The sequence below is a fragment of the Trachypithecus francoisi genome, unplaced genomic scaffold (genome assembly GCF_009764315.1).
Source record: "Trachypithecus francoisi isolate TF-2019V2 unplaced genomic scaffold, Tfra_2.0 Lachesis_group0, whole genome shotgun sequence".
In the NCBI taxonomy this organism is placed as follows: Eukaryota; Metazoa; Chordata; class Mammalia; order Primates; family Cercopithecidae; genus Trachypithecus; species Trachypithecus francoisi.
Genome location: NW_022681453.1, coordinates 29,678,436 through 29,706,430, shown reverse-complemented (window position 1 = coordinate 29,706,430; position 27,995 = coordinate 29,678,436).

Below are 27,995 nucleotides of genomic sequence, written 5' to 3'. Positions count from 1 at the left end.
CACTCAAGACCAGCCTAGGCAACATGACAAGACCTTGTCTCTACAAAAAAATACGAAAATTAGTCAAGCATGGTGGCATGAGACTGTAGTCCCAGCTACTTCGAAGGCTGAGGTGGGAGGATCCCTTGAGCCCAGGAAATGGAGGTTGCTGTGAGCTGAGATTGCACCAGTGCACTCCAGCCTGGGCCACAGAGTGAGACCCTGTTTCAAAGAAAAAAAGTAAAGCATAGTGTTACGGGTTAAATCATGTTGCTCAAAAAGATATGTTGAAGTTCTAATGTCTGGATCCTGTGAATGTTACCTTATTTGGAAATAGGGTCTTTATAGATGTAAGCCAGTTAAGATGAGATCATCCTGAAATAGGGAGGGTTGGTCCTAATTCGATGATTGGTGTCTTCATTAAAGGCACCATGTTTGAGCCATCCAGTCTGTAGAATTCTGTTTCATTAAAGGGAGGGAAATTTGGACACAGAGAGAGGGATACCATGCAAGGACAGAGACACACAGAAGGAATGTCATGTGACAACAGGGGCAGAAACTGGAGTGATGCATCTACAAACCAAGGGATGCCAAGAATTTTCAGCGTGGACAGGAAGCTAGGAAGAGGCAAGGGGCAGATTCTCCCTCAGAGCCTCCAAAAGGGAACCAACCCCGCCAACAACTTTATTTTGGATTTCTAGCCTCTAGAACTATATGAGTGGATAAATTTCTACTGCTTCGAACCACCCAGTTTTCAATACTTTGCCATGGCAGTCCTAGAAAACTAATACACATAATCCATTGTAAGAATACTTGAAAATAGAGAAAGATAGCATATTAGTCCATTTTCATGCTGCTGAAAAAGACATATATGAGACTGGGAAGAAAAAGAGGTTTAATTGGACTTACAGTTCCACATGGCTGGGGAGGCCTCAGAGTCATGATGGGAGGCCAAAGACACTTCTTACACAGTGGCGGCAAGAGAAAATGAGGAGGAAGTAAAAGCAGAAACCCCTGATAAAACCGTCAGATCTCGTGAGCCTCATTCACTACCACGAGAATAGTATGGGGGGAACCACCCCCATGATTCAAATTATCTCTCACCAGGTTCCTCCTACAACACATGGGAATTATGGGAGTACAATTTAAGATGAGATTTGAGTAGGGACACAGAGCCAAACCATATCAGATAGCAAATTATAAGTCAAAACATCCTGTTTTTAAAATTTCATTAGATATTTTGGAACTCTTTCTACCTCAACACATAAAGAAATTCCTTTCTTTTAAGTTGCTGCCCAGTGGGAATATCAATGTTTGGTGATTGGGCAGAGCAGAAAGAGAAGAAGAAAACTTCAGAGAGATAGGAGGAAAATTAGCCATGAGCAGCATCATGGAAAGGGAAAGTATTAACAAGGTATAAGCAGTCAGCTGGGTTCAGTGGAGAAGATTGAAGGAAGAACCAGGAAAATCAGAACTGAAAAAAAACTTTTTTTAATTGGCACTGTGAAACATCAGTGGAAGAACATTTCCATGAAATATGGAGCTAGAGTAGCGGGAGCTAATACTGATTAAATTATTATTTTTCTCTGGTGTCTCTTCTCTGAGACAGAGCAAAATGATGGACAGGACAAAGCAATCACAGGTGAGCATGAGGTACAATGGTAGAATAGAGGTAAGAAATAATTATATAAGGTATAAAAGGGCAACATTATATTTTAATGTGGTGTCAGAAGTCAATATTGGTATGTAATCACCTTGGGCTCTGTCTGTAAAGGTCATTAGTAAAGGTCTCAGAAAATAAGGCTTTTAGACTAGTATATCTCACCTCTCATAAAGTTACTTGCTGTCAAGATCAGGTATATAGTTTTGTAACTGTATAAATATGCTGATATGGCTTGGCTCTCTGTCACCACACAAATCGAGCTATGAATTCTAAGTCCCGTAATGTGTCAAAGGTAGGAACAGGTGGAGGTGATTGGATCATGGGTGTGGTTTCCCCCATGCTGTTCTCATGATAAGTGAGTGAGTCTCACAAGATCTGATGGTTTTATAAGCATCTGGCATTTTCCCTGCTTGCACTCACTCCATCCCACCACCCTGTGAAGAAGGTGCCTGCTTCTCCCTTGCCTTCCGCCGTGGTTGTAAGTTTCCCGAGGCCTCTGCAGCCATGAAGAACTGTGAGTCAATTAAACCTCTTTCCTTTATGAATTACCCAGTCTCGGCTATTTCTTCACAGCAATGTTAGAACAGAAAATACATATGCCCTCCTAACATTTACTAAGAACTTATTGCATGCTGTGCACCATACCCTAAGCATACCTCATTTAATTCTCACAGTTACCCTCTGAGGAAGGTCATTAGTACCTTCATTTTACAAATCAGGAAACTAAGGCTCACGTAAATTACTTTTCCTAAGGTCACTGAGAAAGGGGAGGTGCTGCTGAGTACACACTTACTCCCAGGCTCATGTGGTTCCAGAAGCCAGGCTCTTAATCACTAGTCCATAAAGCGTATCAGGGGTAGAGAGTGGCGGGGAGATGGCTTTCCCCTCTCCTTGTTGAACAGCAAATTGCTGAAAAATGGAACCCAATGTTTGCTGCACTATGGACCCCAAACCGAACTGCCTAGCCAGACTGAGCTGATTGGAGGAAAGGGGAGAAAGAATACCTTCTGGCCAGGTTTGCTCAGCTTCAGGTAAAACTGTTGAAAGGGGCATCCTGGAATATTGTCAAATTTAAGTTTGTGTGTCTTATTGTGTAATATTACATGACATTTTTATTGCCTCCAAAAAAAGTAAGCCATCAGTGGAAGAAATGCATTTGTTGCTAAGCCCCAGCATAGACAGACTCTTAGCCATGTTAGCCCAAAAGATCTGAACTTGGTGGGAGTTCAGAACCTAGTCGGCCCTGGAGCAGAGACTCCTTGATACAGCAGTTCCCTCCATTCTACGAGCCAAGGTGAAATGCTTCTTGATACCTGTTTGTTTAAAATATATATATGCACAGTATTTACATATACATATATATGCACGGTATTTGCATAAACATATATACTATATACATATTCATATATACATGTATACACACATGTGTATGTGGAATTTCAAGCATATAGAAAGATAAAATGAATAAAATAGCAAACACTTATGTCAGGGATGATATATAAAATGTTTAACAGATACCAGTCATCAGACAGAAGAATGTTAGCCAAAATAAGTGCACAGGCTACACAGAAAAACAGAGCTGGCTGTGAGCCTTGCCCACCCCACCCCACCCCCAGAGCAATGTTTCTATCTACTGTAACAGCAGAGCAGACGTTGAGATTAAGATAGTATTTTCATATGCAAACTTCTTTACTCTTCCTGGTCCATTATTAGCATTCAGTAAATGTTTTTTATTTCTATATCTAATAAGGCATGAAATAAATAATACATATATATTAGTTTTAAATTAAATAGAAACACGAACTCTGTCTACACAGGGCAATTTCTAATACTTTCATTGTCTCACCTAAGCTGTTCCTATTCTCTCCTTTTGCTACTTGGTCTTCTAGAGGACAGAGAAAGGGTTAAGTACAAGGAACAGTTAAGAAGGGGGCTATGGAAATGACAGGCCAGAGCTTTGGTTGCACATAGTCATTGGGTCACCTCTTAGAGTTATCCTCCATCCTGGCAAGGTCAAAAGTGATTTGTCTGGAAATCCTGATTTCAATATAGTAAAAGATATGTGTTTATTGCTAATTTATCTGGTAAAACATTTATAAGGGAAATCTATGTCCCAAGGTAAGAAAGAGTGTTCCTGGCCTTTGTAATACATCCTGGTTAATTCACTTCTCCAATTCTTGTGAGCCACCAGATATAGCCATAATACAAGTAATACTTCTCTCTGGATCCATCAACCCTATCATAAAATAGTAGTGGTGAGAGTGTTAGATAAATCTCGAAGATAATGAAACCTGCCTTACCTACCTCACAGGTTTCTTGGGAGGATAAAATGAAATAGTGGGATGTGAGCATGTTTTTAAAAAGCAAAAAGTGTTATAAAATTCGAAGTAGTATTGTTTTGTGCCTTGGTTGCAAAATTGTTTTCCATTCTATTCGTTATCTCTTCTCCATGTATATGCATATGAAAAAAGTATTCATAATTCTCTTTTCTTATCCTCAAGAAATTGGAATTATTTTTCTCTTCCTCTATGAAGGTAGTATCACCTAGATTTTAATAAAGTTCTCAATTCTTCATTTATTGTTTCTACCACCTTTCGGGGTGAGTTTAAGAAAAGTACATAGCTCACTCTCTGAGGCCGTGTCATCTTTTGAACAAATCTAAACAGCACAAATGAAAGGATCTCTCTGGGAGTAACATCTCCAGTCCACTTTCAACACCTGTGGATCAATGGTTTGGTAAATTAACACTCTAATATACCAACATATCATGTCACCCACATGGATAATAACATACTTGCACTTCATTTATAGATGTCTTCCTTTTTTATCTGCAATGTAGGCTGTACCGATTCTACACTCCCCATTCAAATGTATCCTGAGAGTCTTTCTTCCGAGGCATCATTAATTTTTTTTTAGCCTAGCCAGTAATTTCTTTAACTCTAATAGCTGTCCATTTGTAAAAGGAAGATTGGAGAAATAATATAATAATACATATTTAAATGGTTTTCATTTTTGAACAATGCATAGCTTTTTATAAATAAGACCAAAGACACAAAGCTAGAAATAAAATGAATATGTGGGCTGTATATATTTGTCTCTGAATGCTACTTGGATAAGAAATAAGTCCCCAGATGAAAATAATGTGAGTCATTTCAAATCTAACAACCTCATATTAAAATAAAATTGCATTGATGTATTTGTAAAATCCATGAAGAATTCTATAAGGAACTTTTGATTTTGGCAGGATCTAGGGGTAGGAATACAGACCAAAGAGGGAATATTTGTGTTGTTTATCCAGTAGATTCTGCAACATAGTCACATTTAATTTACTAATAAGAGAGGCATCATATTTTCAGACTAAAGTATTAAGGATGAAATTTGAAGGCCGAACTAATTGCATTTCCTTACGTGGACTATTAGACCTGCAAGAGGACTTATCATCCAGTCTAGGAATAGATCTTTTTATACCCCATTTGTATTGCTAATTAGTCCCTGACCTCCTTTTTGCTAAGCCTCCACGTGACCTCAGAATTCTCAACACGGTGCTCTAGGCAGCAATTAATAGACATTCAGAGGTGACATACAAGTGAACTCTTTATTAATCCTCCTATAGACCATTTCAGATAATCATCTTTAATTTATTGCAAAAACATGTCACAAATATTTCTCACACATTATTATGTTCCAGACATTGGGCATACACCCAAATGGAAGAGATCTGAATCCTGCCCTCAAAAGACTCAACAGTTTAGAGAGGGAAAGAGAGAAAGTAACAGATGATTAAACACAGTGGACTAAAAGCAAAGATGGGGATATGCATAGGCTACCTTTAGGAGGGCCTCATAACACAGCCTGGGGGCTGGACCTGATGTTTTTCTTAATAGATGATGACTGCCTTTGTCTTGAAAAACAAGCAGGAGTTATCCAGGAAAAGCTGGGATGTTCCAGACTAGCAGTCATCAACTTGATGTTTTGTTTTGTTTTTGGTCTCAGACCCTTTTGCACTCTCAAGAGTTGTTAAGGATCTCAAAAAGTAAAACACTGCTGGGCGTGATGGCTCATGCCTGTAATCCTAGCACTTTGGGAGGCCGAGGCGAGCAGATCGCTTGAGGTCAGGAGTTCGAGACCAGTGTTGCCAACATGGTGAAACCCCGTCTCTACTAAAAATACAAAATTAGCTGAGCCCGGAAGGCGGAGGTTACAGTGAGCCGAGATCATACCATTGCACTCCAGCCTGGGTAACAAAGCAGGACTCTTGTCTCACACACACACACAAAAGGAAAAGTAAAAAGAAAAATAAGTGAAACACAGAATCCCCCAATTCCATTTGTAGGTATATATTCCAAAGAATTGGTAGTACAAACTCAAATAGATACTTGTACATCAATATTCACAAGGCATTAATCACAAAAATATCCAACAGCAGATCAATGGATCAACAAAATGGAGCATATACATGCAATGGAATATTTCCAGCCTTTAAAAGGAATGAAATCCTGATACATGTGACAACAATGGATGAACCTTGAAAACATTATTCTGGCCGGGCGCGGTGGCTCAAGCCTGTAATCCCAGCACTTTGGGAGGCCGAGACGGGCGGATCACGAGGTCAGGAGATCAAGACCATCCTGGCTAACATGGTGAAACCCCGTCTCTACTAAAAAATACAAAAAACTAGTCGGGCGAGGTGGCGGGCGCCTGTAGTCCCAGCTACTCGGAAGGCTGAGGCAGGAGAATGGCGTAAACCTGGGAGGCGGAGCTTGCAGTGAGCTGAGATCCGGCCACAGCACTCCAGCCTGGGTGACAGAGCGAGACTCCATCTCAAAAAAAAAAAAAAAAAAAAAAGAAAACATTATTCTAAGTGAAATAACCCAGACACAAAAGGACAAATGTTGTATGATTCCACTTATATGAGGACACTTATATTGTACCTTATATGAGGCACAATAAATATTGTATGATTTCACTAATGTGAGTAAAATGGGTAGAGACAGAAAGTAGAATAGAGGTTACCAGAGGCTGGAAGGAGGGAGAAATGGGGAGTTACTGCTTAATGGGTATAGAGCTTCAGCTTGAGATGCTTTAAAAGTACTGGAAGTGGATAGTGGTGATGGTTGCAAAACATTGCAAATGGACTTGATGCTGTTGAACTGTACACCTAAAAAAGGTTAAAAGAGTAAATCTTATGTGTGTTTTATCACAATTTTGAAAAAGGTAATTGAGGACCCCAAAGATTTTTTGCTTATTGAGTTATATCTATCTGTATTTGCTGATTTCAAAAGTAAAATTGAAAAATTAAAAAAATATTTATTATTGCATTTAAAAGTGAAACAATAAACCCGTTGCATGTTAACATAAATAACACTTTTGTGAAAATAATTATATTTTATAAAACAAGTACATAATGAAAAGAGTGGTATTACTTTATATTTTTGCAAATCTCTTTAATGTCTGGGCTTGATAAAAGATAACTGAATTCTGATATCTGCTTCTACATTCAATTTATTATGATATATTGTTTTTGTGGAAATATAAGAAAATCTAGCCTCAAAGATATATATAGTTGAACAATAAAGGCCTCTTCAGATAATTGTGGAAATTCTTTTCTAATATTATATCAGAACTGGACAAGGGGCAGTTTTTTAAAAGTTTGTATCACTGTGGCATCTGAAACATATCAATTAAGTATGCTGTTAAATTACAATCCATTGATCTGTCTTGCACTTTGAATGGTTTTTTTTTTACTTGTGGATAATGTTGCAACATCGTGCATTGAGTATTTGGGAAATTGTGGATCTTTGACTTTTGCAGATCTTCCTAACGTTGACATGTTTCATTGAATAATAAAAAATCACATACATAAACGTTATCACCAATCTTATCAGAAGAGTTTTTAAGTACTGGAAATTGTTAAGCTCACAGTAGTGAATATAAGTTTCCAAAAATTCTAATTTTTACTGGAACACTTGAGTTCTACTATTGGCAACAGATACTGTCAGTTGTTTAGAAGAGCTAATTTTGTTCACTTTAAAGGAAAATTTTAACAAAATATCTACCAAACACCCGAGTCTAAATAACCATACTTTATTTTATTCCATGAGAAAAGCACATAGTTCATCTTGCAACTCAAACCTCCACACAAATGCTCCCCATCCTGGCACGTCCATTGGATGTTGTTACACAACATACATACTTTATGCATATCTCCCATATTGTCACATAGAATGTTAAAAAGATAGATATTCAAGGGTCAAAATTTAGTAAAACTAATCATTTATAGCCCTTCAGCAAAGACATTCATTTTTCTTTTTCTTTGCTAGCTAGCCTACAATCAGCAAAGACATTCTTAAGTCAAACTGGCATTAACAAAAAGCCCTGGAATTACATGACAATGAAGAATACAACAACTTTGAGTACAGCTTGGTGTCACAGCCTTGATTCATGCTGTGGCACAAATAACTTTTCCTACCACTGCTGTTGCAACGTTAGTGCCAATGTCAGCACAGTGAAAAAGCAAGTATCTTAGTATGAAAATCTTTTTGATCTTATGGACTGTCAGGGGCCTGCAGACTTTGAGAACCACCGTTCTAGTCAGAGGGAGATACATATAAAGTCCAGAAGGAGACAAAGAGATTAACTGAAGTCATAAGATTGGCCACAACTTATATTTATTCAATTAAGTAATTAAAGTGTCTACCATGTTCCAGGTACTGCTGTAGCCCTTGCGCATATAGTGTTGAACAAAACTAGTCATCTCTTTCTCTTTCTATATTTGCCTTTTCTATTGTAGTAAAATATCCATGACATAACCTTGACCATTCAACCATTTTTTAAGTGTACAGTTCAGTGGCACTTTGTTTAGTTTTATTTCTTTAATTTCTTTTTTTTGTAAAGATGGTGTCTTGCTATGTTGCCCAGGCTGGTCTCAAACTTCTGTCCTCAAGCAATCCTCTCACCTTGGCCTCCTAAAGTGTTGGGATTGCAGGCATGAGCCACTGCACCCAACCACTTTGTATACTCTTTTTTTCAAGATCTTTTTCAGATACTTTCACCCAATCTGGGGCTTTCCCTTTTGATTTCTTCCCAGGGTCTTTTGAAGAGCTGATGTTTTAAATTTTATTGTAGTCTAATTTGTTAATTTTAAATTGTGACTAATGCTTTTTTGTCTTGTCTAAGAAATTTTTGTCTACCTCAGGATTGTGAAGGTATTCTATAATTTCTCCTAGAAGTATCAGAATTTAGTTTTATGTTTGTTTATGATTCATTTCAAGTAAATTTTTGTGTATGATGTGACATAGAAGCTGAGTTTTGTTTCTTTTCTCCATACAATATATGCTTTATCCAGTACAATTTGTTGAAAAAAAACCAATTCTTTCCCCATTGAATTATTTTGTTACATTTGTCTTAATTACTGTAGGTTTATAGTGTCTTAAAATTAGTCAATGTAGCCTTCCAATTTAGCTTTTCTTTCTTTTTACCTTTTTTAAAAAGATTGTTTTGGTTACTCTAAACCCTTTTGAATTTCAAATACATTTATTTATTTGTATTATTATTTTTTTGAGATGGAGTCTTGCTCTGTCACCCAGACTGGAGTGCAGTGGGGCAATCTCAGCTCATTGCCAGCCCCGCTTCCTGGGTTCAAGTAGTTCTTGTGCCTCAGCCTCCTGAGTAGCTGGGATTACAAGTGTGTGTACCATACCCGGCCAATTTTTTGTAGAGAAGGGGATCTAACCATGTTGCCCAGGCTGTTCTTGAACTCCTGGCCTCAACTGATCCAACTGCCATGGCGTCCCAAAGTGCTGGGATTACAGGCATGAGCCACCACTCCTAGCACCAAATACATTTTATAATTACTTTGTGAATTTCTACAAACAAAAATCTGCATAGAATTTTGATAGGATTTGTGCTGAATTTATAGATTCATTTGAAGATGGTATGTCTCTCCAGTTATTATGTTTTCTTTAATTTCTCTCAGCTGAGTTGTGTTTTCAGTGTAAATAATCTCCTTTTTGTCAAAATTAGTTCCTCAGTCTATATTTTTGATGTTATTATAAATATTTCAAAATCTCATTTTCTGATTATTTGTTGCTAGAATAAATACAATTAATTTTTATATATTGACCTTATGTCCTGCAGTCCTACTAAATTCACTTATTCATTGTATTGACCTATTTTTGCGTTACTATAAAGGAATACCTGGGATCGAGTAAGTTTTTTTTTTTTTTTTTTTTTTTTTTTTTTTTTTTTAGACAGAGTCTTACTCTGTCACCCAGACTGGAATGCAGTGGTGCAATCTGGGCTCACTGCAATGCAACTTCCACCTTCTGGGTTCAAGCGATTCTGCTTTGGCTTCCCGAGTAGCTGGGATTACAGGCACCTGCCACCATGCCCTGCTCATTTTTTGTATTTTTGGTAGAAATGGGGTTTCACCACGTTGGCCAGGCTGGTTTTAAACTGCTGACCTCAAGTGATCCACCTGCCTCAGCCTCCCAAAGTGCTGTGATTACAGTCGTGAGTCACCGCGTCTGGCTGAGACCAAGTAATTTATCAAGAAAAGAGGTTTAATTGGCTCACAGTTCTGCAGGCTATATAAGCATGACATCAGCATCTCCTTGGCTTCTCACAAAGGCTTCAGGAAGCTTACAGTCATGTCAGAAAGTGAAGGAGGAGTAGGCATGTAGAAAGCAAGAGAGCGGGGGAGGTGCCACACACTTTTAAACAACCATCTCTGGCATGAACTCAGTGAGAACTTACTCATCACCAAGGGGATGGCGCTAAACCATTCATGAGGGATCTGCCCTGAGGCTCCAAACACCTCCTACCAGGCCCCACCTTCAATACTGGGGATTACATTTCAACATGACATTTGGAGGGGACAAATATCCAAACCATATCATTAATGCTAATAGTTTTTTGTTTTTTAAAGATGCTTTTGATCTTCAGTGTAGATACTGTGGTTACCTGTAAATACTATTTTATTTCTTCCAATTTCTATGCTTTTTATTCCTTTTCCTTGCCTTATTGTACTAAGATATCCAGTCCTATGTTTAATAAGATTGGTGAGAGTGAGAATTATTGCTTTTTTCCTGATCATAGGGATAAAGTGTTTTATAGATTAACAGTTAGTATAATACTAGTTGTATATTTTTCTTAGCCATCATTATCAAATGATGAATTTCCCTTCTAGTAGTTTTCTGAGTGCTTTACTTATCAAATGAGTTTTGTGTATTTATTATGATGATTTGATTTATCTCAACGTTAACATGGTGAGTTACATTGAATTGATTGCTATGTGAATATTGAATGAAGTTTTCATTGCTGAGATAAACTTCACTTGGTCATAATATAGAATGTTTTTTTTTTTATGTATTCCTAGATTTAATTTACTAATATTTTATTGATAATTCTGGCATCTCTACTTATGAGGGATATTCATCTGTCATTTTATCTTCTTGTAATATCTTTGCTAGGCTAGTATCAGAGTTACTACTGGCATTATAAAATGAGTTGCAAAGTGTTCTCTCCTCTTTTATTTTCTGAGTTTCTTTAAGATTGTTATTAGTTCTTCCTTAAATGTTTGACAGAATTCACCAGCAAAACCATCTGGACCTGGAGTTTTCCTTGTGGGAAAATTTTTTATTATGGATTCAAATTCAGTTTCTTTATTAGACATTGGGCTCTTCAGATTTTTATATTTTTTCATCAATTTTTATAAATTGTGTTTTTAAAGAAAATAGTTCATTTCATATAACTTGCCAATTTTATAGGCATGAAATTGTTAGGAAAATTGTCTTTTTATTCTTTTAATGTCTTTAGGACTTTTTGTGATAACTTTTCTTTTATTCCTGATATCAATAATTTCTGGGCTTTATTTTTGATCAGTCTTGTCAGATTGATATCAACTATCAATCTGATATCTGATAGTTATATATATGGATAGCTCTGTGCCTCCAGAACTAACTTGTTTTTTAATTTTTCTATATAATTAGTTTCTTATCTTTATTATTTCCCTCTATTTACCTTGTATTTAGTTTGCTCTTTTCCTAGATTCTTAAGATGGAAATGTAAATGCTTGATTTTATACTTTTCTTCTTCACTAATATTATCATTTAAAGCTATAAATTCCCCCTTAGCACTGCTTTAGCTGCATCCCACAACTTTTCATGCATTTTAATTATGTTTTGATTTGAAATATTTTCTAATATATCTTGAGGTTTCTTCTTTGACCCATGGGTTATTTAGAAGTATATAACTTCATTTCCAAATGCTTACCATTTTAAAAATATTTTATTATAGACCTGGCAAATTTTGCTAATAGATTGGATATGGAGTGTGATAGAAAGATTGTGATCAAGGTTGACTCTAAGGTTTTTGGCCTGAGCAACTAGGTGAATGGTAGTGAGATGTACTGCCATGGGGGAATACTTGGAGAGTATCAAATTTGGTTTGGGAAATCAACAAGTCAGTTTTTTAACATTTTAAGTCATATTGGTGAATGTAAATTTATGAAAGTCAGGGAATGACCATCTCCAATATTCTAAAAGAAAGATATTTTAATTTTCCTTATGCTGGAGTGATACATATGAAGTAGAAAAAGAAGAGTTTAAGTAAGTAATTACTCACTAAATAAAACTCTGTAAGCAGAGTGTTTACCCTGTGGTTCTCTGAGTTCTGTTTGATTGTAAGTGCAAGATTTTGATATTTTCAAAAATTAGTAATGTGATTCATAGTCCAATTAAGGATCATACGTTTGCCTTAGGAGGAGCGAAAGGGCATGTGGCATGTGTTAGCATTATGTTCGAAGTCAATGGTGAAATTGTGTTCCACCTATGAATAGCTACTGTATCATTCTCTTATTGGAAGAGCATCAGAAAAATCAAATAGTGATCAAAATAGAAAGAGTGGAAATAGTTATAGTTATGGATAGCTCTGTGCCCCCAGGATATGATGAAGGTCTTTACATGGAAAAATCTAGTAGTTTACGACTCAGTACCTCTATTTGTCTATTAGAGAAACTATGTGGGATAAGATGGCATACTTCATGCTCTTCTGATCTTATTTTTAACTTAGATAAAAGCCAAATTAAACATTTGAAAAATTCACCTGTTTTCTTAAATTTTTGCATTGGCTTAACAGAAAGTGAAATAGAGTAAAAACCTCCTTTCTACCATTCTCACCCATGGATCCAGTTTTCCCCCCACCCACCAGAAACCACACATTTTTGGGGTGTCTTTCTAGAGTTTCTTTATGCATGCACAAGCAAATGTACACTCATTTACTCCCTCTTTTCCATATAATGGTAATATATCATACATAACGTTCTATACTGTGCTTTTCTCACTTAGAAATATATCCTGGATTTTTTTTCCAGCTGCATATTATTTCCTTATATGGAATACCGTGAACCATAATTTATATAATGAATCCTATATTGATGGACATTTAGATTTAAAAAAATCTTTTCCTATTAAAGTTAATGCTGCAATTAATAGGCTTATACATAAATCATTTATCTCTAATAAATTCCCACAGGTGAAATTGCTAGATCAAACAGCATTTGCATTTGTAAGTTGTTAGATATTGCTAAATTGTCCTCTACTGGCAAGCCCAGATATTTCAAAATTATTTATTTCTGGAGCCCTATAGGTCTCCAGTGTTCAACTTGCTGCAAAAATTTGTCTTTTTTGGACCAGAGGAAGGAGGAAGATAGGGAACATTTTGTGAAATTATTTTTATAAGTAACTTCAAATTCTTTATGAAACAAAGAAAAAATATAAGAAGATAGAAAACATTCAAGCATTACTATGTATGATGTATTATTCTTGGCTATTTATGTAGATGAATCCTCACCACCAGTCTGTGAAGTTAGTTTCCTTTTTCTTATTCAAAGATGAAAAACTAATTCTCAGAAAGGTTATATATTTCATCCAAGATTGTGCTAATGATTTTCAACAGGAACTAGAAGTTTTTTTTTTCTTCTTTCTTTCTTTTTCTTTTTTTTTTTTTTTTTTGAGGCGGAGTTTCGCTCTTATTACCCGGGCTGGAGTGCAATGGCGCCATCTTGGCTCACTGCAACCTCCGCCTCCCAAGTTAAAGCGATTCTCCTGCCTCAGCCTCCCAAGTAGCTGGGATTACAGGCGTGTGCCACCATGCCTGGCTGCTTTTGTATTTTTAGTAGAAATGGGGTTTCTCCATGTTGGTTAGACTGGTCTCGAACTCACGACCTCAGGTGATCCGCCCACCTCAGCCTCCCAAAGTGCTGGGATTACAGGTGTGAACTACCATGCTGGGACTTCTTTCTTTTTCTTCTTTCTTTCTTTCTTTCTTTCTTTCTTTCTTTCATTACACTTTTAGTTCTAGGGTACATGTGCACAACATGCAGGTTTGTTACATAGGTATACATGTGCCATGTTGGTTTTCTGCACCCATCAACTCGTCATTTATATTAGGTATTTCTCCTAATGCTATACCTCCCCCAGCTCCCACCCACTGACAGGCCCCAATATGTGATGTTCCCCACCCTGTGTCCCAGTGTTCTCATTGTTCAATTCCCCTATGAGTGAGAGAACATGTGGTGTTTGGTTTTCTGTTCTTGTGATAGTTTGCTGAGAATGATGGTTTCCAGCTTCATCCATGTCCCTGCAAAAGACATGAACTCATCCTTTTTTATGGTTGCATAGTATTCCATGGTGCATATGTCCCACATTTTCTTAATCCAGTCTATCATTGGTGGGCATTTGGGTTGGTTCTAAGTCTTTGCTATTGTGAATAGTGCCACAATAAATATACATGTGCATGTGTCTTTATAGTAGCATGATTTATAATCCTTTGGGTATATACCCTGTAATGGGATGGCTGGGTCAAGTGATATTTCTAGTTCTAGATCCTTGAGGAATCACCACACTGTCTTCCACAATGGTTAAAAGCATTCCTATTTCTCCACATCCTCTCCAGCATCTGTTGTTTCCTGACTTTTTAATGATTGCCATTCTAACTGGTGTGAGATGGTATCTCATTGTGGTTTTGATTTGCATTTCTCTGATGACCAGGGATGATGAACATTTCTTCATGTGTCTTTTGGCTGCATAAATGTCTTCTTTTGAGAAATGTCTGTTCATATATTTTGCCCACTTTTTGATGAGGTTGTTTTTTCTTGTAGATTTGTTTAAGTTCTTTGTAGATTCTGGATATTAGCCCTTTGTCAGATGGGTAGATTTGGCCTTCTTTCTTTCTTTTGTTTCTTTTTTTATTGTTGTTGTTGAGATGGAGTCTCGCTCTGTCACCCAGGCTGGAGTGCAGTGGTGTGATCTTGGCTCACTGCAAACTCCGCCTCATGGGTTCACGCCATTCTCCTGCCTCAGCCTCCCGAGTAGCCAGGACTACAGGTGCCCGCCACGACACCCGCCTATTTTTTTTTGGTGTGTTTTTTAGTAGAGACAGGGTATCACCGTGTTAACCAGGATGGTCTCGATCTCCTGACTTTGTGATCCGCTTGCCTCAGTCTCCCAAAGTGCTGGGATTACAGGCATGAGGCACCACACCCAGCAGGCCTTCCTCTTTCTTAAGAAGAGGGACATGTTCGTACCTGGGGAGATTCTATCTCTTATGACAGGCTCCTCTGCCCTGTGATGGTAAATCCATCTCTTGTGTTGGTATGAACTGCTAGGACCATATATGTTTCCTTTTCCTTATTCAAAGATGATTGGGTTCTGATTCACCCAAAACTTGGCTGAACTCACTGTTAGAAGATGGCACAAAGTTTAATTCTCTGGAATAGATAGTTTTAATAGTTCTGTAGAATATCTTATCTAATAATAGCATTTTCAGTTATACAATCTAAGATAAGGCAATCAAATCTTTTGCTTGAGGATATAAATTAATTGCTGGCAGAAGTCAGTCAAGAGAAGGACTATATGTTTTGACTAGGGTACAGTGAGCAAGAAGAAGTCTTAATTCAGGCAGACCACTGATTTCTAGATGACCTGAAGCAAGGTATTTAGCCATGACTGTTTTCAGCACTCTGTCTCCAAAATGGAAGGTCCTCATAGATAATATTGATCACTAACAATATATTTGGCATAAAATTAGTCATGATTGATGATGCAGCATGAAATATGAAATGGATAAGAGAACAGACTTTTTAGCCAAATAAACCTACATTTGAATATTTTTCCTGTTCTTTACTGGGTATGTGACCTTGGGAACTTTAGTAATTTTTCTAAATCTTTCTTTCTTTGTCTGAAAAATGAGGATAACAGTCGTACCCACCTCATAGGGTTGTTGTGAAAATTAAATGAGATTACATTGATAAAATGCTTAGTAAAGCACCTGGAACATAATAAGTACTCATTGAATGGTAGCTGCTATTATTATGTCATGTTAATACTCATGTTTTCTATTCTGAGATCTCTTTAGCCCGGCCGTTGGGGTAGATGTCTGTACTGTGAGAACCAACTTTGTGTGTTTAATATGGCTGTATGCTCAGCTAAATCAAAACACAGAGGTAAAGCTCTACCTGACCTTGTTGGCGATTAGCTTTTGCCTTTTCATGCGTGAGATGTGATTATCTTTATCATTGTCTTAGCTTGTGTTACCTACATATCATAAAATTATCCCAACCTTTTAATATCCTGTCACAAACATTTATCTTTTTGACCTTCAATGGAATTGTGGTAAGTCTGTCTGCTCTTGAATGCATCTATCTATCTAATGTAATGTGAAATTACCAGTGCTGAAGTTTAATATTTATACCATGGTCACTCAGATGCCATGAGCTTTGATTCATCCTTGCCACTAGATGGCACTATAATAGAACACATTCATCATAGTTGTGCTTTACTGTCTGGGTAGACATGCCATAGAAATAGGAGCTAAGGAGGTGTAGCCTCCACATGTGAAACTGAAGATGAGAGGGCATTGACATAGGGACATTTTGTAAATAGGAGAGTTTAGTGTTTGAGTTTCATGTGGTTTGGGTTCCTCCAAACCACATAAAACACATAAAATGATCTCCAAACCACCTAAAATGATTTTGAGGATAGGAATAAGGGACTAAGAAGAACAAGACTGGAAAGGAAGAAATGGAGAAACATGAGGATAATGTTTCAAGACTACTGCTGTGGGCAACAGGGCTTAATTCTACAGGAGCATCCTAAGAAGCATGAAGAATGCCTCCCAGAATTGTCCACACAATGGTAGGGCAGCAAGAGTGCTTATTCATTAGCTCCTGCCCATTGGTTAAGGTTGCTCCCTGTTCTTTTGCTGCACATATGTATGAGCCAAAAAACTCCTGCTGGAATCCAACATGACCATGGGGCAGAAAGTAAAGATTCTCAGTGTGGCCTAGAGATAAGATGCCATTAGGTGAAGCAGATCTGAGAATGCATTGCATTATCTATTCCAACCTGGTTAAAATCAGATACAAGGCTGGGTGGATATGACTCAGGGCACCAGATGTATCTACTACAGCGACCTAATAAATCATGTACTCTGTAAATTCTTCCAGTTGAAATAAACAAAGAATCTTAATGAACCACCTGCATCTCCAAATCCTTGCAGGCTACCCAATGGGTATTCCAGCAAACGTTTAATGAATAAAAACATACATGGTTACTTTATGAAATTCAGAGAAGGAGATATCTTGCCTTTTATATCCTAGTAGGAAAGGATTCTCAGATCCTTTTATTATCGTGTACTAGAATATAGAAACAGGAAGTGTTTGTTGTAGAAGCAGGAGGAGTTTACCAATCGGAAAAATCTGGGTTAGGCAATATGTAGTAAGGGAATTGTAGTGTACTGGGGCTCAAGACAGTTTAGGATCTAGCTGTGATAACTGTCTAACTGTTGGATGAATTACTTAGGTCACCCTAAGCTGACCTCAGTCTCTTTATCTGTAGAAGATTATATATATAATATATATAATTTTTATATATGTATGTTGACTGAGTTCAATCATCTTTAAGATTTCTTCTAGTCCTAAGATACTATGAAAATTATACATGTAGAAAAATAGGTGACTTTTTTGAATGGGCATGTTGTACTCATATGTATATTCATGTTTGCATACATGATATGATGAATTTTTCAACGTTGGAATTGATTATCCACTTGACGCTGTGAAAATATCCTTGATCTTTAAAAATTGAAAAGTTTCGTTGGATTCAGAATGATGCGCCAGATAATATTCAAGTATGTACAAGAAATACTAATTCTAAGGCATGCACAAGTAATATAAATGAAACCCTGTTTTCTTTTGTTGGTTAATTATATAACATTCTTTAGTCTTACAAATCAAGTAATTATTTAATAGTTATTTTAATGGAAGCAGGGAGAAGGTGCAATCATCTTTAGAGGTGGAAAATCATGTAATTTATTGCACATACTGGACACCTTTGAGAGTGAAAGGGGGCACCAGTTATAATTAGTAATTATTTTGGGTTAAGAGATATAACTCAGAACAACCCCAGGCAAACTGGGACAGGATATTGCCCTGTTTGAAGGTTGATTTCAACTTCCTTAGTGGCTAAGAAAGTAGTAGGATAAATTTAATCAAAATTCCCTAGAATTAGACAAACCCTCCCACTGAGACCAAATATAAAATCTCAGTAAAATACAAAATAAAAGCTGTTTGAAGCCATCAGACATTAACCAAGGTAGCTGAAACTTGAGAGGCCAGGATCTCAAAGAAAAAGGAAAAACAGAGGGTGAGTCCTGAATTTACTAATGCTTTTTCCTTTAGAATCTTTGCTAATTTGCCTTGTGGTACGTAGAGACTGAAGAGAAACCAGAGGTCTAGAGTTTGCAGCAGTATCACTAAGATGAGACCAAAATTGAACTTCAGGACTAGTTAAGTACCCAGAACTCAAGGGCTTCAAAATCCTGAAGAAATGGAAACTTCAGAGAAGTGATCCTAGCTTTTACTATACCATTTCCCTTCAAGTCGTTAGCTAATTCCTAAACTGGGCATGTGTGGAGCGAGAGGCTAAGAAACCCAGAAAAAAAAAGTAGTTGCCTTTTAGCTAAAAAACTAATCAGAGCTCTTGGCAGTCTCACAGTGCTGGGGAGAAACAAAAATTATAATTTAGAACCTGCCAAGGATCCCAGTAAATTCCCCAGGCTTTTAAAGGAGACCTCTGAAGTGTTATGACTGATGATAGGGATAAATCAGTAATAGATCAGCCCTCACAAAGTCTTAAAAATAGCCTCCAATTATTTCAGTCTCTGATTGGATCAGGATTTCCTGCCTTTTAGGCAGAAGAAAATAAAATCTTCTCTGGAGAAGTATAATATCATCCAGAGCCTCTCCAATCATTCATGTGTATTGTCAGCCTTCAATCTAAAATTATCAGGTTTGCCAGGGAACTGGACCAAATGACAAAAGCCAAAAGGAAAAAAAATCAGCAATAGGTCTACAGGTGATGTAGATATTGAGGTTATTTAACTAACTATAATTAATAGATTTAAAAAGTAGCTTTTAAAAATAGAGAATATCACCAGAAAATTAGAAACTGTAAAAGCATAGTCACATGGAAATTCTAGAGCTGAAAGGATTAAGAAGTCAAAAAATGAGTCTAACTGCAGATTAGACAACGGAATAGAGAATTAGTAAGCTGAAAGTAGGTAAGTAGAAGATATTAAGTTTGAAGTGCAGAGAGGGAAAATTAATGGAAAATCTAGATAGTAGCATAGGGTACACATAAAAATTGGCACAAGTGTTGAATATATGTTTATTTGAAGCTCCAGAAGGGGAGGAGAGGGAAATACAGGAGAAGAAATATTTGAAGATATGCTGGCCAAATAATTTCAAAAATGAGTGAAGGATCTCAAACTGCAGGTTCTTGAAACTCTACAAACCCCAAACAGAATAAATACAAAATATCATGGCAAATAGAGCTAAAAACTCATACGTAGAAAATCTGAGTCATATTTAGAGAAAACAAGACAAATCGCTCTAAGCCTCAGCTTCTATATTCGTGAAATAGGAGGATAACAAGAGTATCTTTCAGAGTTGTGCGAGTGTGTGTGTGTGTGTGTGTGTGTAGAGAGAGACAGAGAATGTTTGAATATATATAATTATTATTTGAAAAGAGGAATCCTATAGGTTCTAAAATGCTTGCTGGCTTGCTCTATTTCTCAATCTTCTCTCAAGGATATTGATTCACCTTTGCATTTTTCTCTTAATCTTCCATGAGTATTAATCATAGTTTGCTTTGATCATGAAGTCCCAAAATTTGTAAAAGCCTTATTAGGCATTCAAACAGTTCCTTCTACATTTCAAAATATTAGAATATCAGGAGAGTCTACTGCCTAATTTGGTCTTAGTTTGTACAATAATTGTAACTGGTCTCCTTGGATCTGTTCATGCAGAGAATAAATCCCAAAGCATGGAAGACCAATTAATTAGTTATTAAAGTTTAGTGCAGATGTTTTCTAATAAGAGCATTCTATATATCTATTGATTTTTAAAGGATGCACACACACACACACACAAGTGGACACTAAAATCTTTCTATTGCTGGATGCCATGGCTCACGCCCATAATCTCAACACTTTAGGAGGCCTAGGTGGGGGGGATGACTTGAAGTCAGGAGTACAAAACCAGCCTGACTAACATGGTGAAACCCCATTTCTACTAAAAATAGAAAAATTAGCCAGGTGTGGTGGCGCATGCCTGTACTCAGGAGGCTGAGGCACAAGAATCACGTAAACCCACAAGGAGAAGGTTGCAGTGAGCTAAGATTGCATCACTGCCCTCCAGCCTGGGTGACAGAGTGAGACTCTGTCACAAAAATAAGTAAATAAATAACTAAAATAAAATCTGTCTATTATCTTAGAATAATATATTAGTTGGAATTTCAGTTTCTACAACTTACAGAACTTTTACAAAAACATTATGCTATAGGCTGGTGCAGTGGCTCACGCCTATAATCCCAGCACTTTGGGAGGCCGAGGTGAGTGGATCCCTTGAGCCCAGGAGTTCAAGGCCATCATGGACAACATAGTGAAACCCCATCTCTACTAAAAATACAAAAAAAAAAAAAAAATAGCCAGCATGGTGGTGCGGGCCTGTAATCCCAGCTACTCGGAAGGCTGAGACATGAGAATCACTTGAACCTAGGAGGAGGAGGTTGCAGTGAGCCGAGATTGCACCACTGCACTCCAGCCTGGGTGATAGAGCAAGACTCTGTCCCCCACTCAAAAACTATGCTATAGTTTGTATAAATACTATAAAGCTGAGTGAAAACATGTTTTAATTTGAAATTCAGGTTTCCAGGGCATTGTGGGTTTGACTTTTTTATTAATATATAATAGTCACACAGTTAAGCACCTAAATCCTAAGGGCTTAATGAATCTTGACAAAGTGAACACACTCCTGTAACCACAAATGATATTGAGATATACAACACCACCAGCACCACAGAAGGCTCCTTCTTGCCCCTCCTTGTCATTGCCTCCTCAACAAGTAACCACTCTTCTGACCTTCATCACTGTTGATTAATTTTCTTTACTTTCAAATAAATTGGATCATGAAGAATGTACTCTTTTCTTTCCAGATGTTCTCCTCAACATTATGTCTGTAAGATTCATCCATATTTTTGTTTGTACAGCAGTTGCTTTTTAAAAAATTAATTTATAGTATTCTATTGTATGCCAATGTCACAAATTATTTACCCATCTATGGACGTTTGGGTTGTTTCAGTTTGGGGCTATTAAGAGTAAAGTGATACTGAACATTCTTGTCCAGTTTTTTGTTGTTGTTGATTTTTTTTTCTTTTCTTTTCTTTTCTTTTTTTTTTTTTTGAGACAGAGTCTTGCTGTGTTGCCCAGGCTGGAGTGCAGTGGCGTGATCTCGGCTCACTGCAAGCTCCGCCTCCCGGGTTCCCGCCATTCTCCCACCTCAGCCTCTGAGTAGCTGGGACTACAGGCGCCCGCCACCGCGCCCGGCTAGTTTTTTGTATTTTTAGTAGAAACGGGGTTTCACCGTGTTAGCCAGGAGGGTCTCCATCTCCTGACCTCGTGATCCACCCGCCTCGGCCTCCCAAAGTGCTGGGATTACAGGCTTGAGCCAACGCGCCCGGCTTTTTTTTTTTTTTTTTTGAGACAGTCTTGCTCTGTCACCCAGCCTGGAGTGCAGTGGCACAATCTCAGCTCACTGGAACCTCTGCCTCCCAGGTTCAGGTGATTCTAGTGCCTCAGCCTCCGCAGTAGCTGGGATTACAAGCATGCACCACCACTACCTGGCTAATTTTTTTGTATTTTTAGTAGAGATGAGGTTTCACCATGTTGCCCAGGCTGGTCTCTAACTTCAGAGCTCAGACAATCTGCCCACCTCAGCTTCCCAAAGTGCTGGGATTACAGGCATAAGTCACCACACCTGGCTCTTGTCCACATTTTTTAGCACACACGTGTACTTAGAGCAGGATTTCTGGATGGTAGTGTAGGCATTATGTTTCGCTTTAGTTAACACTGCCAAGGAAAATTTTAATACAATGATCTTATAAATTTACACTCCCATCAATGGTGTATGAGTTCCAGTTATTCAACATCCTCAACAGTCTTGGTATTCTGTCTTTTTCATGTAAGCCATGATGGAGGATGTGTGGTGATGATGCATTCCGGTTTTAATTTGCATTTTTTGGCTGGGTGCGGTGGCTCATGCCTGTAATCCCAGCAGTTTGGGAGGCTGGGGCGAGTGGATCTCCTGAGGTCAGGAGTTCAAGACCAGCCTGGCCAACATGGTGAAACCTCGTCTCTACTAAAATACAAAAATTAGCCAGGCATGGTGGCATGCACCTGTAAACCCAGCTACTCAGGAGGCTGAGGCAGGAGAATCACTTGAACCCAGGAGAGGGAGATTGTGGTGAGCTAAGATCGTGCCACTGCACTCCAGCCTGGGCGACAGAGTGAGACTCTATCTAAAAAATAAAATAAAAATAAAATAAAAAATTTTTAAAAATTGCATTTTTCTCATGATTAATGAAGTTGACCATCTTTTATTTATCTGTATTGGGCATTTGAATATTACCTTTTTTATGTCATTCTCAAGATCTTGCCCACTTTTCTAGAGTTATCACCTTTTCTTTTTATTTCTCATAAACTTTTTGGAAGAAATAATTTTAGATGTACAGAAAAATTGTAAAGATAGTACAAGGCATTCCTATATATCCCTCACCCACTTTCAGTTAATTTTAACATTTTACATTATCACAGTACATTTGTTAAAACTTAGAAACCCACATAGGTACTAAACACTCAATACTACTGTACTAAACTTCAGGCTTGATTTGGACTTCTGCAGTTTTTCCACTATAATGTCCTTTCTTCTTCCATATTTCAAACCAGATTACCACATTGTTTTCTATTTGTCCCATCTCTTGTTTGTTCCTTTTTTCTCCTGTCTTGCATTCTATTAATCAAGTAATTATTTTATCATTACATTTTCTTTTTATGACTGATAATCACATTATTAGTCATACTTTCTTTTTTGTTCATTTAGTGACATACATCCAGTTCTTATTAATCTACCTTAGATCAGAAAATGTTACCACTTCCCAGATAATGCAAGAATCAACTCCATTCACTTCCTTTCTGCCTTCCATGCTGTTGTTGTCATGGGTTTTAATTCTACATATAGTTTCAATCCACTAGACATTATTACTGCTATTTTAAAGAGTCAGTGTTTATTTAAATATACTCACATATTTGTCTTTTTCATTGCTGTTCATTTCTTCCTGCATTTCTACACTTCCATCTAAGATCATTAACTTCCTGATGAAAAACTCCCCTTGTGCTTAATTTTAACGTGAATTTTCTGGTAACAATTTCTCTTCTGTTTTACTTGGATATGAAAGTGAGTTTATTTCATCTTCATTGTTTATTTCTTCATTTGCTATATTTCTTCATTTCTGATTCTTGTGCCTCAGCCTCCTGAGTACAGGCATGCGCCACCACACCTGGCTAATTTTTCTATTTTTAATAGAAATGGGGTTTCACCATGTTAGTCAGGCTGGTTTTGTACTCCTGACTTCAAGTCATCCCCCCCACCTAGGCCTCCTAAAGTGTTGAGATTATGGGCGTGAGCCATGGCATCCAGCAATAGAAAGATTTTAGTGTCCACTTGTGTGTGTGTGTGCATCCTTTAAAAATCAATAGATATATAGAATGCTCTTATTAGAAAACATCTGCACTAAACTTTAATAACTAATTAATTGGTCTTCCATGCTTTGGGATTTATTCTCTGCATGAACAGATCCAAGGAGACCAGTTACAATTATTGTACAAACTAAGACCAAATTAGGCAGTAGACTCTCCTGATATTCTAATATTTTGAAATGTAGAAGGAACTGTTTGAATGCCTAATAAGGCTTTTACAAATTTTGGGACTTCATGATCAAAGCAAACTATGATTAATACTCATGGAAGATTAAGAGAAAAATGCAAAGGTGAATCAATATCCTTGAGAGAAGATTGAGAAATAGAGCAAGCCAGCAAGCATTTTAGAACCTATAGGATTCCTCTTTTCAAATAATAATTATATATATATTCAAACATTCTCTGTCTCTCTCTACACACACACACACACACACACACTCGCACAACTCTGAAAGATACTCTTGTTATCCTCCTATTTCACGAATATAGAAGCTGAGGCTTAGAGAGATTATATTGTTCAACTCAGGGCACTGTGTCCATGAGTGGAGGGTCCATTATTTAAATATAGATATGGCCAACTCTAGATCCCATGCTTTTATTCACTCCTATTCACAGCAGTATTTCTTGAAGTATGAATTATGCTACCTGCATCCCAATAGCGGGGGAAGCTTCTCAAGTATTCTCTCCCAGGTGCCCAGTGCAGCTGGAATTTCTGAAGTTGGAGCTTATGAGTCTCCATGTTTCTTAAGGGCTCTGAAGGTTGAGAAAAACCACTACCGTTTTGCTGTCGTGGTTTTGAATAAGAGTGGGACATTTTGTCCAAACCCAACTTAGCAAGTGCCAAGTTTACTCAAGTATCAAATAATAGAAGAGAATAGTGCTCCTCAAGGGTGTACATGCTGTTGTTGTTGCACACAATTCCTCTCCCATTCACTAGCATTTTACCTGAGATTTTCAAGAGTGTAGACACTTTTCCAACCATTTTCAAGCTGTTGTTGTGTGCAGTATACACAAAGGAAACATTGAATTTGTTTAAATAAACATTTGTAACTCCCAAGAAGAGTATATGCCTATTGATTCTTTCCACTACATTCTAAATGTTAAGTTGAAGCAATACATTCATCAGAGGGACCATTATTCTGCCTACGCTGTTCTCTGTATCAAACCCCTTGAGACTGGTGGAAACGCCAAATATGATGTGGCATGTGTTTCTTCAGTAAAAGATAGATGACAAAAAGTGATGTGAAAACGATCAAATCATGTCTAACAGCTGATTCTTTCAGCCTTAAGGAAGTTATTAGGATGTTTCCTTCTCCAAAGCCTTACTTTCTTTAAAAAATGAAAGGAAGATGAAAAAGGGGTGAAAAGAGGTTGTTAAAGCTTAAACCTTGCATTTTCTCCCCTCTCAGTTTTTAGAAACAATATTGAAAATTTGAAAATTTCTTGGTACAGGGACAGAAAAACAACAGTAAATAATTAAGAAGCTGAGTCGTTAGGGATGTGAAGTGCGGTCAGACCTGGGTTTGAGGCCAGCTCTTCTACTGAGCATTAGGATCTTGGGTGAGTTCCTTATCATCCCTCTTCAGTTTCCTCTTCCTTAAGTGTAATAAGAATGGGACTTATTTCATGGGGCTCAGAATCCCCTTTACATGAAATAATTGCATGTGCAGTGGATAGTACGGTGCCTGGATCATAGTAAGCATATAAAATTATTAGCTATTATCATAACTGCTATTGTCTATTTCTTCTATGATACTTACCACTGATGTTGAACGAAAACTTCCTTTAATAGAAACTAAATAAGAAATGTAGTGTTACAAATTTCATGAGTTCAGGAACTTATAAAAAAAAAAAAAACAAGAGGCCATTTAACAACATTTCTAGGCTTGTGTGATTTTAAGGGCTCCGCTGTGCCAGGTGTATGCTGCCTTAAACAAGTGCCTTATTGTTTCCTGGATTGTGCTGCTGTAAAGATTTCTTCTGTTTTCTTCCAGAGCCAGAGTTGCTAGTTTCTTTTCTGTAGATTAGCAACTCCCACACCGCTCAGAGATAAGGTTTGAGAACCAAAAATAAAGTTGTCTTGTGATACCAAGGAAAAGTTGATAGAAATGAGGTTAGCTTGTCAGTCTGGTATGTTTTCGGAAGATCTCTTCGTTTTAGTTCTATTACTATGTGCGGGATTACCATAGTGATTGTTTTCTCTACTAAAAATAAAATTTCCTTCTATATATAGAATGTGTGTTTAGTACAGAAAAATTGAAAAAATAGAAAAGTAGAAATATGAAAACAAGTAATTTATAATTCTAAAGAGGCCGGGCGCGGTGGCTCAAGCCTGTAATCCCAGCACTTTGGGAGGCCGAGACGGGCAGATCACAAGGTCAGGAGATCGAGACCATCCTGGCTAACACGGTGAAACCCCGTCTCTACTAAAAGATACAAAAAACTAGCCGGGCAAAGTGGCAGGCGCCTGTAGTCCCAGCTACTCCGGAGGCTGAGGCAGGAGAAATGCGTAAACCCAGGAGGCGGAGCTTGCAGTGAGCTGAGATCCGGCCACTGCACTCCAGCCTGGGAGACAGGGCCAGACTCCGTCTCAAAAAAAAAAAAAATAATAATAATAATAATAATTCTAAAGAAAATTACAGTTAACACTTTGGATACTTCATTATAGACTTCTTTTTTCTTCCATGGAGTTTTATATATACATATATATTTATATATATATTTATATTTACATTTATAAATATATATGTATACATGTATAAATAAATTTATATTATATAAATAAATAAAATTATATTTATAGAATTATATTAAAATATATTTATATTTATACATATATTTATAAATATATATTAAAATGTATATATAAAACTCCATGGAAGAAATATATATATATATATATAATGTATACATTTCTCATTAACAAGCAAAACTGTGTATGGAGATTTGTTATCTGTCTTTTCTCCTTAAGGTGGTATCATAGATATCTCCTATCATAGTATATTTTCTCAGTTTAGTTACTTTTTATTGTCATGAAAAATATTTTTAAAGAGAGTTAGAAAAGTCTACCACTCAGGTGTGATGATATTATATTTTAGACTTAATTTTTTACTTATTCACTTAGTCATCAAGTTTGTATAATGCACTTACTACACAAAAAGCACTAGACCGGAACTTTTTGTGGACAGGAACTTTGATCATGTCCACCTCTATCTCCAGTTTCTAGTACAGTGCCTGGCAAGTAGAGATGTGCAGCAGATGTTATTGAACAAATGACTATTGAGTGAACACTTGTTAGTGTATCCCTTACCTCAACTAGGGTGAGGTTTTTAAAAAAGTCACATTGCTGTCATGCAAGTGTATCTGAGCCAACTCTGTGTTGGATTCTGAAGTGTAGAGGTGACAAACTTGACTCAGTGAATAGGTTTTTTTGTTCCAAGGTCTGGGGGAAAGGAGATCCAGAGTCAACTTGTTTTATGTTTTTTATGGAGAAAAAGGATCTTTGCCTATGGCATTTGTGTGTGTGTGTGTGTGTGTGTGTGTGTGTGTGCCCATGGATGTATATAAAAATGTACTTTCATGGTCAGACCCCTTGGCACACACCTGTTACCTCAGCACTTTGGGAAGCCAAGGAGGGCGGATTGCTTGAGCTCAGTCTTAGGCATTTGAGACCAGCCCGGGCAACATGGAGAAATGTCGCCTCTACTAAAAATACAAAAAATTAACCGGGCTTCGTGGCACATGCCTGTAGTCCTACCTACTTGGGAGGCTGAGGTGGGAGGATGGCTTGAGCCCAGGAGGTCGAGGCTGCAGTGTGCTTAGATCACACTGCTGTACTCCAGGCTGGGCAACAGAGTGAGACTCTGCCTCAAAAAAAAAAAAAGTTCTTTCAAAGAAGCTCTTCACATACATATTTATGTTTTCAACAGAAGTATATTTGCATTTGGTCTGCTGAGACCTCTCAAATTACTTCCATAACCTCCCCTCAATGTTCCATCAGCCTTCCAAGTACTGAGAACACAGCACCCTCATAGCAAAGTGCCTCATAGGTCAACTCAAGCTGGCGCTAGGCAGAAAGTGGTTTCCAATTTGAAAAGGTAATTTCCTCTCTAAGATTTAAGATTAAAAAATAATTGAGGCCCAGGAAGACAGTCTGTCCTATAAGAAAAATGACTTCTTCCCTAGTGACACTTTCTTGTTG